This window comes from Mobula hypostoma, chromosome 2 (genome assembly GCF_963921235.1).
Source record: "Mobula hypostoma chromosome 2, sMobHyp1.1, whole genome shotgun sequence".
Taxonomy (NCBI): Eukaryota; Metazoa; Chordata; class Chondrichthyes; order Myliobatiformes; family Myliobatidae; genus Mobula; species Mobula hypostoma.
The window spans coordinates 5,045,453-5,062,443 of NC_086098.1; the positions used below are offsets into that span (position 1 = coordinate 5,045,453).

The following is a 16,991-nucleotide window of genomic DNA, read 5'->3' on the forward strand; positions in this document are numbered from 1 at the left end:
ACAGAGCAGTGGAAACGATTTAGTGATGAGCGATAACTTTAATAACAAACTGAAAAATAACAAGCCTCAAGGGGCCACTAAACAAGAGAAAACAGATATTTAACGCAAGATAAAAAGGTAACTAGTTCCCAAAGAGAACTCTGATAGGCCAATCAGATGGTTCACTGCTGCTCAGCGATAGAACACAAAACAGGCACAAGGGTCGCTAGCCCGTGTACCCCAGAAACACGCCTGAACGGTGTGGCAGAGGTACGTGCTATGCATGACCTGATCTGAAAGCGTCATGTTGACTCATAACAGACGTGTTCATGGTGGAACAGCTTAGTCAAGGATGGAGTGATCAGCACAGATGGACAAATTATACCTCCACTACCCCAAAATCTCAGAGGATGTTGTTGATGAAGGCTTGTAAAATGGCTGGACTACTGGAAAGTCCAGAAGTATCTGCAGTGGCCAGTGGGTGTTATGAACTCCGTCTTCCACTCATTCCTTGGCAGATGTGGATCTGGTTGTACACACTCCATATATCCAGTTTGGTGAAGATCTGGGCTCTGTGGAATGCTCTGAATGCACTATCCCTCAAGGGCGAAGGGTAGCATTTGTAATGGTTATTTTGTTATATCTGTGGTCGACAATGCAGGGATGGAGACACCCGTCTTTCTTCTTGGCGAAGAAGAATCGTGCACTATCTAGGAACTAGGATGGTAAGATGAGGCCATGCTGTGGCACTTTGGTGATGTCCAGAGGAGAGAGAGAGAGAACAGAATTTCAGGCAGGAATGGCACCTGGGAGGAGGTTGATTGCACAGTCGTGTGATCTGTGAGGAGGAAAGGTGCTGGCATCCTTTTTACTGAAGGCGATGGCTAAGTCGTCGTATTCCAGAGGGAGTTTGGTGAGTCAAGGGTTTCCTCCATCTTTACCGATGTACAGGGTAACGTCAGATGTGGCTGCAGGCAGATGGTTCGGCAGGTGGGTTCCAAACTCAGCAGTGAACCGGATGACCAGGTGAAGTGAGGGTCGTGAGTGGAGAGCCAGGGATAACCCAAGGTGAGAAGAGTGTTGGGTGCGTCAATCAGGAGGAACTGAATGGATTTGTGCTGCTCTCTGACGCTCAAGTGCACAGGCCGCGTGTATGCTGTGACCATCCCGGACCCCAAGAGACATCCATCAACTGCTTTGATTCAGGAGGGCTGAGAGGTGGGCTCCGTGGGGGGCCCAAGCTGCATCCACAGACCCTGGTCCAGAAGGTCGCCTGCTCCACCAGAACCTCCTGGATGTGCAGAGTCATCAGGGTGTGGAGCAGCACAGAGAGAGTGGTGCTGGTCCGAGAGGCCGGTGGGAGGTTGACAGATAGAAGGACTTTCACTTCTACCTGGTGGTGTTGCTTTCAAGATGCAGTGGGCATTTGAGTATGGGTCATCAGTAGCTTGGCAGTGAGTAAACATATTGTTCCTCCAGCGGCAATCATGCTCTCGGTGGGTTATGGGAGAGCAGCATGAGTTCTGGAGGGAGCTTTGCAGATGAGGATCCTGCAGCCTGAAATGGTTCTGGGAACATAGAACATAGAATAGTACAGCACAGTACAGGCCCTTCGGCCCACAATGTTGTGCCGACCCTTAAACCCTACCTCCCATATAACCCCCCACCTTAAATTCCTCCATATACCTGTCTAGTAGTCTCTTGAACTTCACTAGTGTATCTGCTACCACCACTGACTCAGGCAGTGCATTCCACGCACCAACCACTCTCTGAGTAAAAAACCTTCCTCTAATATCCCCCTTGAACTTCCCACCCCTTACCTTAAAGCCATTTCCTCTTGTATTGAGCAGTGGTGTCCTGGGGAAGAGGTGCTGGCTATCCACTCTATCTATTCCTCTTAATATCTTGTATACCTCTGTCATGTCTCTCCTCATCCTCCTTCTCTCCAAAGAGTAAAACCCTAGCTCCCTTAATCTCTGATCATAATGCATACTCTCTAAACTAGGCAGCATCCTGGTAAATCTCTGTACCCTTTCCAATGCTTCCACATCCTTCCTATAGTGAGGCGACCAGAACTGGACACAGTACTCCAAGTGTGGCCTAACCAGAGTTTTATAGAGCTGCATCATTACATCGCGACTCTTAAACTCTATCCCTTGACTTATGAAAGCTAATACCACATAAGCTTTCTTAACTACCATAGGGTTACCTGTGAGGCAACTTTCAGGGATCTGTGGACATGCACCCCCAGATCCCTCTGCTCCTCCACACTACCAAGTATCCTGCCATTCACTTTGTACTCAGCCTTGGAACGGAACTAGGATTCCAGTTGATCATCTGGACAGTCATTCTCTAAGATGCTTGTCAATTCAGAGGGCCAGGATGATGAGGCTTTCGAGCCTGTAGGCATTTCCTGGGCACTCCACGAGAGGCCACGATGGTATTACGCCAGCAGCGATTCTGAGTTCCAGCTGCACATCACCACAAGGGTCATGAATTCTATGGTGCAATCCAGCACCAAGTGTGGATCTTGATGTAGTCCAGGTACTCGATCTGCTGCCCAGCCCCAACCCCTTCCACTTCCCAGATGGTTGAAAACAGGGCACATCCACAGCCAACGAATCAGGTCAGCACTGAGGGGAAGGAAGCTGGTCCAGGAGCCTGACGGTGGTAGGCCACAGACACGGAGCCAGTTCAAAGCTGAGGCCAGTGTAGATGGTTGCAGTCAAAGCTGCAGCCACTTCAGCACTGAAGAGAGAAAATCTCACAGGGTACTGAGCTGAACACAGGTTCCTCCTTCGCCCTCGGCTTTAATGCAAACAGTAAAGGAGGCTTAACTCAAACACAAAGCAGTGGAGACACTTTAGCAGTGAGTGATAACTTTAATAATTAACTGCAAAAAAAAACAGGTTACAAGGGGTAACAAAACAAGGGGGAGCAGATAATTAGCATGAAAAGGTAACTGAAGGCTAGGAGTAACTGGTTGAGGCTGCTGGTTCGATGGGTGAACGAGGACTGTGGATGAGAGCTGGGTTTAAATAGGCTGCAGGTGATAAGTGAGAAACAAGTGGCAGATAACTCCTCTTCACTGGGTGGAGGCTGGGAAGTGTCTGCCTGTGCAGCCTGACAAGAATAAGATTATCATGATCAACAGGAGGAGAAACTAAGCAAGAATTTAGTTTTTAAATTAAAATTTTAACAGGGCAGCTAACTGCACTGCCCATTCCTGTTCTGACATGTTGATCCATGGTCTCCTCGCCTGCCACAATGAGGCTACTCTCAGGCTGGAGGACCAACACCTCATTTCCTTCGCAGTAGCATCCAGACTGATGGCATGAGCATCAATCCTTCTAACTTCCAGTAACTTTTCCCTTCTTCTTTCTTTTCCTTTCCTCATTGTTTCCCCTCTCACCCCTTCTTCTTGCCTCACACCCCCCTCTGGTGCCCCTCCTCCTTCCCTTTCTCCCATGGTCCACTCTCCTCACCTATTAGATGACTTCTTCTCTCCTTTACCTCATCCACCTATCACCTCCCAGCTTTTTACTTCAATTTCCCTCCCCCCACCCGGCTTCCCTCTTACCTGGTCTCACCCATCATTTGCCCGTTTGTCCTCCCACCTTCTTAGTCTGGCTTCTTCCCCCATCCTTTCCAATCCTGATGAAGGCTCTCAGCCTGAAACGTTGACTGATTATTCCTCTCCTTCGATGCTGCCTGACCTGCTGAGTTCCTCCAGCATCCAGCATTTTGTGTGTGTTACTCCAGATTTCCAGCATCTGCAGTGACTCTTGTGTTAGTAAGAAAGAATTAATTATGTTCAAAGCTTCCTCAGCTATTGGGAGAGGGCAGATATATCAGCAGGGGTTGTTCAAGAAATAAATTCATTAACTGTCAATAACGTGTAAAAATTGCCACACACTTGGAAATTGAAATAAAGGGACTCCTGTATATGAGAAGAGAAATGTGTATCCATATAAATATTTTATATAGTAATGATAAACTCAGGAAGGTTTCTCAGAAGATGAGAAGACAGATTCCCTGCAGAGAGAATTTAACAATTGTGTGGTTCAGTTGTTTGGAGGAGAAACAGCTGATTAGATTTGAATGTAGGACAATGCGCAGAGAAGCAGGTAGCAGTAATTTATCTGTTCGTGACAGGCTACCACTGATAGAGGCTGAGAGAGAGAAATAATTCTAATTATCATCAGTCAGATGTACAGGAATAATGAAATCCTGAACACTTTATACCCGAACAACTCCCAAGATCTTTATCAGACGAGATTCTATATCAAACCACATGCCGGTTAACGACTGATGGCTTTTGTCCCAGTCCTCACCTTCAAATGGCCAGGAAGTCTCGGAACACAAGACCAAGAAAAATCAATTTAAAAATTGGAGCAACATCAAACTTCTGGATCCTTCTTGACCCTGCATTTGGGGAACTCTCCTCTCTCCCTCTTTCCCATTCAGAACACACAGGAAAAGAATTTGACCATTCAATTGTGGCTTATTTTATTTTTCCCTCTCTTTCTCCTGCCTTCTCCCTGCAACCTTTTCATGTCAGGCATACATGGAGTCATTATTTATTTATTCAACACACACAAAAGTTGCTGGTGAACGCAGCAGGCCAGGCAGCATCTCTAGGAAGAGGTACAGTCGACGTTTCGGGCTGAGACCCTTCATCAGGACTGACTGAAAGAAGAGATAGTAAGAGATTTGAAAGTGGGAGGGGGAGGGGGAGATCTGAAATGATAGGAGAAGACAGGAGGGGGAGGGATGGAGCCAAGAGCTGGACAAGGGAGAGGATCTTGGGACGGGAAGCCTAGGGAGAAAGAGATGGGGGGGAGAGAAGCCCGTGGAGAGCAGGCAAAGAGTTATAGTGAGAGGGACAGAGGGAGAAAAAAGAGAGAGAGAAGAAAAGGGGGGAAATATATAAAAGAAATAAATAAGGGATGGGGGTGTGAAGGGGAGGAGGGGCATTAATGGAAGTTTGAGAAGTCAATATTCATGCCATCAGGTTGGAGGTTACCCAGACGGAATATAAGGTGTTGTTCCTCCAACCTGAGCGTGGCTTCATCTTTACAGTAGAGGAGGCCGTGGATAGACATATCAGAATGGGAATGGGATGTGGAATTAAAATATGTGGCCACTGGGAGATCCTGCTTTCTCTGGCGGACAGAGCATAGGTGTTCAGCGAAACGGTCTCCCAGTCTGCGTCAGGTCTTGCCAATATATAGAAGGCCGCACCGGGAGCACCAGGTGCAGTATATCACCCCAGCCGACTCACAGGTGAAGTGATGCCTCACCTGGAAGGACTGTTTGGGGCCCTGAATGGTAGTGAGGGAAGAAGTGTAAGGGCATGTGTAGCACTTGTTCCGCTTACAAGGATAAGTGCCGGGAGGGAGATTGGTGGGAAGGGATGGGGGACACGAATGGACAAGGGAGTTGTGTAGGGAGCGATCCCTGTGGAAAGCGGGGGGTGGGGGGGAGGGAGGGAAAGATGTGCTTAGTGGTAGGATCTCGTTGGAGGTGGCGGAAGTTATGGAGAATTATATGTTGGACCCGGAGGCTGGTGGGGTGGTAGGTGAGGACAAGGGGAACCCTATCACTAGTGGGGTGGCGGGAGGATGGGGTGAGAGCAGATGTGCGTGAAATGGGGGAGATGCGTTTGAGAGCAGAGTTGATAGTGGAGGAAGGGAAGCCTCTTTCTTTAAAAAAGGAAGAGATCTCCTTCATCCTGGAATGAAAAGCCTCATCCTGAGAGCAGATGCGGCGGAGACGGAGGAATTGCGAGAAGGGGATGGCGTTTTTGCGAGAGACAGGGTGAGAAGAGGAATAGTCCAGGAAGCTGTGAGAGTCAGTAGGTTTATAGTAGACATCAGTAGATAATCTGTCTCCAGAGACAGAGACAGAAAGATCTAGAAAGGGGAGGGAGGTGTTGGAAATGGACCAGGTAAACTTGAGGGCAGGGTGAAAGTTGGAGGCAAAGTTATTAATTTATTTTTCTTTTTCTTCTTCTATTTTAAGTATTGAACTGCTACTGCTAAGTTAACAATTTAATGATAATAAACCTGATTCTGATTCTGATCAGAACTGGAAAGGAAGGGGGAAGAAGTCAGAATAAAAAGTGGGGGGGGGGGAGTGGGAGGAGGATAGGTGAAGCCAAGCGGATGGGAAAGGTAAAGGGCTGGAGAGGAAGGAATCTGGTAGGAGAGGAGAGGGAACTGTGGGACATGGGTTTCAGCTAAGTTGGGCTGCACTATGGAATAGTTCAAAATTCAAAGTAAATTTATTATTGAAGTACATATGCGTACGTCACCATATACACCCCTGAGATTCATTTTCTTGTGGGCATTCACTGTAATTACAAGGAAAGGCAATAGAATCAATGAAAAGCTACACACTAAAGATGGACACACACACACAATGTGCAAAAAACAACAAACTGTAAATACAAAAGAAGAGAATAAATAAATAAACAAACAAACAAACAAACAAGCAAGGAAGCTATAGATTACATGAATTGTAGAGTCCTTAACAGGGAGTCCAGCGATTGTGGAATCAGTTCGGTGTTGGAGTGAGTAACATTACCTCACCCACATATTGCAGCAGCATAGACCCAGATTTGACGCGGACGAGTGCGGTTCCCCTGGTTTGCCAGGGACCTCCTGGGTCTCCTTCCACTTCCCGGAGTGGTGCAGGTTATCAATTTAATTGTTCACTCTAAATGGCCCCTGTTGTGCAGCTGAATGATAGAATCTCAATCCGGACACACTTCACCGAGGTCTTGCACAGAATGTCCTCAATATTAAATTGCTTCTAGCTAAATACCGTCTCCTCAACCTTTGGTCATGTATGCACCTTCCCATAATGAAGCAGTGTCTAATTGTGTTAACATTCATATCAATTACTTTATTATTGATTTTAACCCTTATTTAGATGTTGTTCTTTTCTTTAGCATCAATGGCTGTAATATATTTGGGAGTGGAATTGGTATTGGTTTATGTTTGTCACATACTGAGATTCAGTGAAAAGTGAAAAACTTGTCTTGCATACTGTTTGTACAGGTCAGATCAGGCAACTGTGATGTTGGCATTCACTTCAAGAGGACTAGAATATAAAAGCAAGGATGTAATTTGGAGACTTTATAAAGCACTGGTGAGGCTTCACTTGGAGTATTGTGAATAGTTTTGGGCCCCTTATCACAGAAAGGATGTGTTGACATTGGAGGGATTTTAAAGGGAATTCACAAAAATGAATCCAGGATTGAATGGCTTGTCATATGAAGGGTAATTGATGACCCTGGTCTTGTACTCACTGGAATTCAGAAGAATGAGGGGTGACCTCATTGAACTCTACCAAATATTGAAAGGCCTCGATAAAGTGGATGTGGAGAGGATGTTGCCCATGGTGGGAGAGTCTAAGACCAGAAGACACAGCCTCAGAACAGAGGGGAGTCCTTTCAGAATGGTGACGAGGGGGAATTTCTGTAGTCAGAGAATGGTGAATCTGTGGAATCCTTTGTCACAGGCTGCTGTGGAGGCCAAGTCTTTATGTATATTTAAGGCAGAGGTTGATAGATTCTTGTTTACTCAGGACGCACAGGGATATGGAGAGAAGGCAGGAGATTGGGGCTGAGAGGGAAATTGGATCAGCCATGATGAAATAGTGGAGCAGACTCGATGGGCCAAATGGCCTGCTCCTGTTCTGATATCTCATGGTCTTATGGTCTGAATCATGACACAATACATTGAGATACAATAACGGTGCAGAATAAGTGTAATAATTAATGAGAAAGTACAAGTGCAGGTAAATAATAAGTTGCAACATTATAACGAGGTACTTGTGAGGTAGAGAGTCCATCATATCGTACAAGGGGTCCATTTGTAAGTTTGTGTCATGGCTGATACTTAAATCCTCGTTTTGTGTTTTTCCTCTTCCTTTGAGACAAGCTGCCCCTGTGTAGTCTGGCTTTACGACAATTATCTTCCCAATAGAAGCATCAGCAGCTCGGAGTCAGCACTCTTGGACAAACTGAATACCCAGATTCTAGATTCCCCTTTCCTCAACTCAAAGATTCGAAGTGGATTTACTGTCAAAGTATGTACACACAATACAACTCTCAGATTCGTCCTCTCACAGGCAGCCATGAAACAAGAAAACCATGGAACTCATTCAATGAAAACATCAAATGCTCTACCCGCGAAGAAAAAAAAAACAAATTGCGCAAACGGCAAAAAGCAAGCGAACCGCGCGAGTGGAGCAGCTGGGAAAGGTTTCACCGCTAATATCATGGTCTTTCTGTAGAAGCAGTGTTTGGGTTATGGTTAGAGATAATGGATGCTTCGGAATGCGAGCTGGGTCTTTTGTTCGGTGTGAGATGGAGAGAGAAGATGCTGGAAAGAACGGGTGGTAGGATACAACCCGGTGGGAGGTCGTGATTCGATAGAGCTGGACAGCGAGTTCGACTGAGGATCGGTGAATTGATCTCCAACTGGTGCACATTTGACTGTTTAATTATAATGGACCCGTTTTGTTCTTTTCTTTCTTTTCTTTACTAACCCTTTAGTGAAAGATTCATAAATATAATTCCTTTAATTGTATGCAATGTGCTGTCTGTTGTTTCTTGGCATCGAGTTGTAAGAGGATTGCAAATTACATGGCATGCACACACACCGAGGTTTGGGGAGGGAGACAGGCTCAATCTCGCTGGTTCAGCAGAACCGGAGTGTGTCTTCCCCAGTCTTACGCAGCTAATGAAACCAGCGGGGTTTCGTATACAATACGAATCATCAAACCAGGAGACCAGCAGTATTGAACTTAGTTCAGTTCAGCACTGCACTGCTAGCCAGTGCAGGCCACAGAGCAAGTCTTCACCAAAGTGGCCCAGTCTGCATCGATGAAACCGTTAAAAATTCAGCAAAAAAAGCAAATCCAGAAACACATGCAGCAGGAACATCAAAGTCCCCCAAAAAACAAGTCCACAGCCATGAGCCTCACCAATCAATCCTTGCAACATGGGACCCAGGACTCCTGCACTTCCCTCTGACAGTAGAGGAAGAGTAAGACCGGTCAAAGCCAAACACCAGCCTGTCCTCCACTCCACTCTTGTCTTCATCGACTTCAATCTTGCTCGACGCCTCAGTCAGAGAGAAGCAACGGAGTTGATCAGGGCTCACACCCTGTCTCCAGCTTCCAGGCTGCTAGGCCGAACACTCAGCTCCCAACCTCACTGAACTCCCTCAGAGACGTCAAAGCACCAGGTCACTCAATTAGCCCCAAAAAACACCATCCAAATGTAAATCACACACAGATTAGTAATAGAATCATATTTGAAAGAAGTATAGCACAAACTTATTAACGACATGGATGTGGGGGGTAGAAGGGTGGGTTGGCAAGTTTGCAGACGACACAAAGGTTGGTGGTGCTGTAGATAGTGTACAGGATTGTCGAAGATTGCAGAGAGACATTGATAGGATGCAGAAGTGGGCTGAGAAGTGGCAGATGGAGTTCAACCCGGAGAAGTGTGAGGTGGTACACTTTGGAAGGACAAACTCCAAGGCAGTACAAAGTAAATGGCAGGATACTTGGTAGTGTGGACAAGCAGAGGAATCTGGGGGTACATGTCCACGGATCCTTGAAAGTTGTCTCACAGGTGGATAGGGTAGTTAAGAAAGCTTATGGGGTGTTAGTTTTCATAAGTCAAGGGACAGAGTTTAAGAGTCGCGGGGTAATGACGCAGTTCTATAAAACTCTGGTTAGGCCACAATTGGCGTACTGTGTCCAATTCTGGTCGCCTCACTATAGGAAGGACGTGGAAGCATTGGAAAGGGTACAGAGGAGATTTACCAGGATGCTGCCTGGTTTAGAGAGTATGCATTATGATCAGAGATTAAGGGAGCTAGGGCTTTACTCTTTGGAGAGAAGGAGGATGAGAGGAGACATGATAGAGGTGTACAAGATAATAAGAGGAATAGATAGAGTGGATAGCCAGCGCCTCTTCCCCAGGGCACCACTGCTCAATTCAAGAGGACATGGCTTTAAGGTAAGGGGTGGGAAGTTGAAGGGGGATATTAGAGGAAGGTTTTTCACTCAGAGAGTGGTTGGTGCGTGGAATGCACTGCCTGAGTCAGTGGTGGAGGCAGATACACTAGTGAAGTTGAAGAGACTACTAGACAGGTATATGGAGGAATTTAAGGTGGGGGGTTATATGGGAGGCAGGGTTTGAGGGTCAGCAGAACATGTGGGCCGAAGGGCCTGTAATGTGCTGTACTATTCTATGTTCTATGTTCTATAAGCACCATCTTCTGGGTGTCCAGAACCAGAGGCCACAGTTTAAGAATAAGGGGTAGACCACTTAGAACAGAGTTGAGGAAAAACTTTTTCAAACAGAGGGTTGTGGTTCTGTGGAATGCTCTGCCTCAGAAGGCAGTGGAGGCCAATTCTCTGGATTCTTTCAAGAAAGAGTTAGATAGAGCTCTTAAATATAGCGGAGTCAAGGGATATGGGGAGAAGGCAGGAACTGGATACTGATTGTGGATGATCAGCCATGATCACAGTGAATGGCAGTGCTGGCTCGAAGGGCTGAATGGCCTACTCCTGCACCTATTTACTATCGTGTATTGTCTACAAATTTGCTGATGATACAACCATTGTTGGCAGAATCTTAGATGGAGATGAGAGGAGATGGGAGGGCATGCAGGAGCGAGATATATCAGTTTACAGAGTGGTGTCACAGCAATAACCTGGCACTCAACGTCAATGAGACCAAAGAGCTGATTGTGGACTTCAGAAAGAGTAGGATGATGAAATACAAACCAATCCTCATAGAGGGATCAGAGGTGGAGAGAGTGAGAAGTTTCAAGTTCCTGGGAGTCAAAATCTCTGGACCTAACATGGACCCACCCATATCGATGCAGCTATAAAGAAGGCAAAACAGTGGCTATATTTCATTAGGAGTTTGAGGAGATTAGGCTTGTCAACTACAACACTTGAAAACTTCTATAAATATACTGTGGAGAGCACTCTGACTGGTTGCATTATCAGCTGGTATGGTACAAGATTGAAGTAAGTTGCAGGAACTTGTAAAATTAGTCAGTTGCATCATGAGTACTAGCCTCCAAAGTATCCAAAACATCTTCAAGGAGCAATGCCTCAGGGAGGGGGCATCCATCATCAAGGATCCCCACTGCCCAGTCCATCCCCTCTTCTCACTGTTACCATCAGGTAGGAGATACAGAAGCCTGAAGGCACACACTCAGTGATTCAGGAACAGCTTCTTCCCCTCTGCCATCCGATTCCTAAATGGACATTGAACCCATGAACACGACCTCACTACTTTTTTATTTCTGTTTTTGCACTAATTAATTTAACTACTTAATGCATATATACTGTAATTCAGATTTTTTCTCCATATTGATTTATCGTGTATTTCATTGTACTGCTGCTATAAAGTTAACAAATTTCACGGCGTATACCCGTGATACTAAACCTGATTCTGATTGAGAAAAGAAGTAGTTTTATGGTCTGTCTGAAGGACATAGCCATTGGTTGTGTTGTTCACTGGCTCCATGCTGGCATCTATGCCTAACGTGCTGGGAGAAATCAGGAGAATGAGAGGGAAAACTAAAATCAGCCATGATCAAAAAGCCCAGCACACTTGGCCTAATTCGCTCCCTCAGTGTTCTGAATGGGAAAGAGAGAGAGAGTTCCCCAACTGCAGGGTCAAAAAGAATCCAGAATTTTGATGCTGCTCCAATTTTAAATTGATTTTTCCTGGTCTTGTGTTCCGAGACTTCCTGGCCAGTTGAAGGTGAGGACTGGGACAAGAGCCATCAGTCGTTAACCGGCATGTGGTTTGATGTAGAATCTCGTCTGATAAAGATCCTGGGAGTTGTTCGGGTATAAAAGTGTTCAGGATTTCATTATTCCTGTACATTTGACTGATGATAATTAGAATTATTTCTCTCTCTCAGCCTCTATCAGTGGTAGCCTGTCACGAACAGATAAATTACTGCTACCTGCTTCTCTGCGCATTGTCCTACATTCAAATCTAATCAGCTGTTTCTCCTCCAAACAACTGAACCACACAATTGTTAAATTCTCTCTGCAGGGAATCTGTCTTCTCATCTTCTGAGAAACCTTCCTGAGTTTATCATTACTATATAAAATATTTATATGGATACACATTTCTCTTCTCATATACAGGAGTCCCTTTATTTCAATTTCCAAGTGTGTGGCAATTTTTACACGTTATTGACAGTTAATGAATTTATTTCTTGAACAACCCCTGCTGATATATCTGCCCTCTCCCAATAGCTGAGGAAGCTTTGAACATAATTAATTCTTTCTTACTAACACAAGAGTCACTGCAGATGCTGGAAATCTGGAGTAACACACACAAAATGCTGGATGCTGGAGGAACTCAGCAGGTCAGGCAGCATCGAAGGAGAGGAATAATCAGTCAACGTTTCAGGCTGAGAGCCTTCATCAGGATTGGAAAGGATGGGGGAAGAAGCCAGACTAAGAAGGTGGGAGGACAAACGGGCAAATGATGGGTGAGACCAGGTAAGAGGGAAGCCGGGTGGGGGGAGGGAAATTGAAGTAAAAAGCTGGGAGGTGATAGGTGGATGAGGTAAAGGAGAGAAGAAGTCATCTAATAGGTGAGGAGAGTGGACCATGGGAGAAAGGGAAGGAGGAGGGGCACCAGAGGGGGGTGTGAGGCAAGAAGAAGGGGTGAGAGGGGAAACAATGAGGAAAGGAAAAGAAAGAAGAAGGGAAAAGTTACTGGAAGTTAGAGGGATTGATGCTCATGCCATCAGTCTGGATGCTACTGCGAAGGAAATGAGGTGTTGGTCCTCCAGCCCGAGAGTAGCCTCATTGTGGCAGGCGAGGAGACCATGGATCAACATGTCAGAACGGGAATGGGCAGTGCAATTAGCTGCCCTGTTAAAATTTTAATTTAAAAAGTAAATTCTTGCTTAGTTTCTCCTCCTATTGATCATGGTGACAAAAAACAATTTAAAAACTGAGCAATATCATTCTTCTTGATCCTTGTATACTCACCATTATGTGAAGGGAGTTCTTCTTTTCCTCTCTTTCCTATGCCTGCAAAGCTGGCGTAGATGCTGGAAAGGAAGAAGTGCATTTTCTGTATGCTCCAGTTCCATCTCACATTCCAAACAGAACAGAATTCATTGAGATTGCCATGCTACCCCAGTCCATGCAAAACAGATATTTGTAAGGCATACGGTACCGCTTAATTAAAATAATTCTGTATTTACATGCAACACGTGACCTTGAAAGTTCTCAACTCTCGGAGCCCAATGGCCAGCAAGAATATAGCAATATTCAGCTGCACAACAGGCCTCGGGAAGAAGCAGTTTTTCAGTCACTCTGTCTTGGCTGGGGTGTTTCTCTGTCTCCTACCAATTGGCAGCAGATTGAACAGACAGCTTCTGGGATGGGATGGGGCTTTAATGATGTTACGAGCACTCTGTAGGCAGCGATAGTCTCTGGGTCCAGTAGTTGAGTCTCAGTGATATGCGGAGATATCCCATCACCCGTTGGAGTACTTTGTGACCTGTCTTGCTGCAGCTAGAGTCCCACACTGTCATTCTGTATGTCAGTATGTTCTCCATCGCACATCGACCAAAGTTGGCCAACAATTCTTGAGGCAGATCAGCTTTCTTTAAGCACCTCGGGTAGTACAGTTGCTGTTGTCTGAAGACACTCAGGTTAGGGTTAATAAACTGTGGGCGTGCTATGATGGTGCCAGAAGCATGGTTAACACTTGCGGGCTGCCCCAGCACATCTTCAGGCTGTGTTGGTCATTCAGACAAGATGATGCATTTCACTGCATATTTCAATGTTCCAAAATACATGCAACAAACATAACTAATATTGTCAGGCCTGCACAGGTAGGCACCTGACAGTCCCCTCCTAGCTAACATGAGTTCACCTGCCACTCATTCCTTACTTATCACCTGCAGCCTATTTAAACCCAGCTCTCAGCCACAGTCCTTTGTTCACCCATTGAATCAGCCAGCCTCATTCGGTTGCTCCAAGCCTTTGCTTGCCTTGTTGCCTCATCATGTTGAGTACCATCGGTCCTCTCATTTTGTGGCCCTCCATAGCTTGTTATTTTGAAGTTTGTTAGTAAAGTGAATGCTCACCACTAAATCGTCTTCACTGCTCTGCTTTTGGGTGCAGGCTCCTTTACATTTTCTGACAAATATTAAGTACATAGAACATAGAACATAGAATAGTTCAGCACAGTACAGGCCCTTCGGCCCACAATGTTGTGCCGACCCTCAAACCCTGCCTCCCATATAAGCCCCCACCTTAGATTCCTCCATATACCTGTCTAGTAGTCTCTTAAACTTCACTAGTGTATCTGCCTCCACCATTGACTCAGGCAGTGCATTCCACGCACCAACCACTCTCTGAGTAAAAAACCTTCCTCTAATATCCTCCTTGAACTTCCCAGCCCTTACCTTAAAGCCATGTCCCCTTGTATTGGGCAGTGGTGCCCTGGGGAAGAGGTGCTGGCTATCCACTCTATCTATTCCTCTTATTATCTTGTACACCTCTATCATGTCTCCTCTCATCCTCCTTCTCTCCAAAGAGTAAAGCCCTAGCTCCCTTAATCTCTGATCATAATGCATACTTTCTAAACCAGGCAGCATCCTGGTAAATCTCCTCTGCACCCTTTCCAATGCTTCCACATCCTTCCTATAGTGAGGTGACTAGAACTGGACACAGTACTCCAAGTGTGGCCTAACTAGAGTTTTATAGAGCTGCATCATTACATCGCAACTCTTAAACTCCATCCCTCGACTTATGAAAGCTAACACCCCATAAGCTTTCTTAACTACCCTATCCACCTGTGAGGCAACTTTCAGGGATCTGTGGACATGTACCCCCAGATCCCTCTGCTCCTCCACACTACCAAGTATCCTGCCATTTACTTTGTACTCTCTCTTAGAGTTTGTCCTTCCAAAGTGTACCATCTCACACTTCTCCGAGTTGAACTCCATCTGCCACTTCTCAGCCCACTTCTGCATCCTATCAATGTCTCTCTGCAATCTTTGACAATCCTCTACACTATCTACAACACCACCAACATTTGTGTCATCTGCAAACTTGCCAACCCACCCTTCTACCCCCACATCCAGGTCGTTAATAAAAATCACGAAAAGTAGAGGTCCCAGAACTGATCCTTGTGGGACACCACTAGTCACAATCCTCCAATCTGAAAATACTCCCTCCACCACGACCCTCTGCCTTCTGCAGACAAACCAATTCTGAATCCACCTGGCCAAACTTCCCTGGATTCCATGTCTTCTAACTTTCTGAATAAGCCTACTGTGTGGAACCTTGTCAAATGCCTTACTAAAATCCATGTAGATCACATCCACTGCACTACCCTCATCTATATGCCTGGTCACCTCCTCAAAGAAGTATCCCTACTACCTTTTTTGAACAAGGGAACAACATTCGCCTCCCTCCAATCCTCTGGTACCATTCCCGTGGACAACGAGGACATAAAGATGCTAGCCAGAGGCTCTGCAATCTCTTCCCTCGCCTTGTGGAGCAGCCTGGGGAATATTCCGTCAGGCCCATTGGACTTGTCTGTCCTAATGTATTTTAACAACTCCAACACCTCCTCTCCCTTAATATCAACATGCTGCAGAACATCAAACTCACTCATATTGTCCTCACCATCATCAAGTTCCCTCTCATTGGTGAATACCGAAGAGAAGTATTCATTGAGGACCTCGCTCACTTCCACAACCTCCAGGCACATCTTCCCACCTTTATCTCTAATCGGTCCAAGCTTCACTCCTGTCATCCTTTTTTTCTTCACATAATTGAAGAATGCCTTGGGGTTTTCCTTTACCCTACTCGCCAAGGCCTTCTCATGCCCCCTTCTTGCTCTTCTCAGCCCTTTCTTAAGCTCCTTTCTTGCTTCCCTATATTCCTCAATAGACCCATCTGATCCTTGCTTCCTAAACCTCATGTATGCTGCCTTCTTCCACCTGACTAGATTTTCCACCTCACTTGTCACCCATGGTTTCTTCACCCTACCATTCTTTATCTTCCTCACCGGGACAAATTTCTCCCTTACATCCCGCAAGAGATCTCTAAACATCGACCACATGTCCATTGTACATTTCTCTGCAAAAACATCATCCCAATTCACACCCGCAAGTTCTAGCCTTATAGCCTCATAATTTGCCTTTCCCCAATTAAAAATTTTCCTGTCCTCTTTGATTCTATCCTTTTCCATGATAATTATAAAGGCCAGGGAGCTGTGGTCACTGTATGGCAAATTTCCCAGTGATCTTCTCTGCTTTAAGGTGAAGAACCGTGCATCTATGACCTCTATATGTTCTTATCTGTGTGACTTTGCAATGAAGAACCACACCCTCCACAATAAATCTTTTAAATCTGCCGCGCTGCACTGCCCGACGTCACACGCCTGCGCAGTCCCGCCTCTCAGAAAGCCGTTGGAGAAAAAAAAATAACGAAAATTTCAAAAATCTCTTTTTCGGCACTCCCACTCAGACTCCTTCTTCGAATCAAGCAGAGTGAAGACTTAAGGGCTTCGGCTCACCGGGCTTAGGCGGAAGCGGGCGAGGCGAGGAAGGTTTGACATTCATTTTCTGTTGCTATTTGAGGAGAGGGGCATTATGAGTGTGAGGGCAGTTTGCTGTTCTCGGTGTCGGATGTGGGAGGCCCTGGAGTCTCCAAGCCTCCCGGACGTCTACATCTGCGCCAAGTGCATCGAGATGCAGCTCCTAAGGGACCGCGTTACGGAACTGGAGCTGCAGCTCGATGACCTTCGTCTGGTCAGGGAGAGCGAGGAGGTGATAGAGAGGAGTGGAAGGCAGGTGGTCACGCCGGGGCCACGGGAGGCAGACAAGTGGGTCACGGTTAGGAGGGGGAAGGGGAAAAGGAAGGTGATGGGGAGTACCCCGGCGGCTGTGCCCCTTAACAACAGGTACTCCTGT

General features: G+C 46.0%; 1 protein-coding gene across 8 annotated transcripts in view; it reads right to left on the reverse strand.

The window, feature by feature from the left end:
- LOC134337824 (4-galactosyl-N-acetylglucosaminide 3-alpha-L-fucosyltransferase 9-like) overlaps positions 1-16,991 on the reverse strand; it is an 83,284-nt gene that overhangs the window by 52,972 nt on the left and 13,321 nt on the right. For 5 of the 8 annotated variants that reach the window (XR_010016093.1, XM_063033136.1, XM_063033122.1 and 2 more), the window contains exon 2: positions 13,042-13,103. The exons of the other annotated variants lie outside the window; for them this stretch is intronic. The gene's annotated coding sequence lies outside the window, so the exon portion shown is untranslated. The remainder of the gene's footprint in view (positions 1-13,041; positions 13,104-16,991) is intronic. 8 annotated transcript variants of the gene reach the window in all.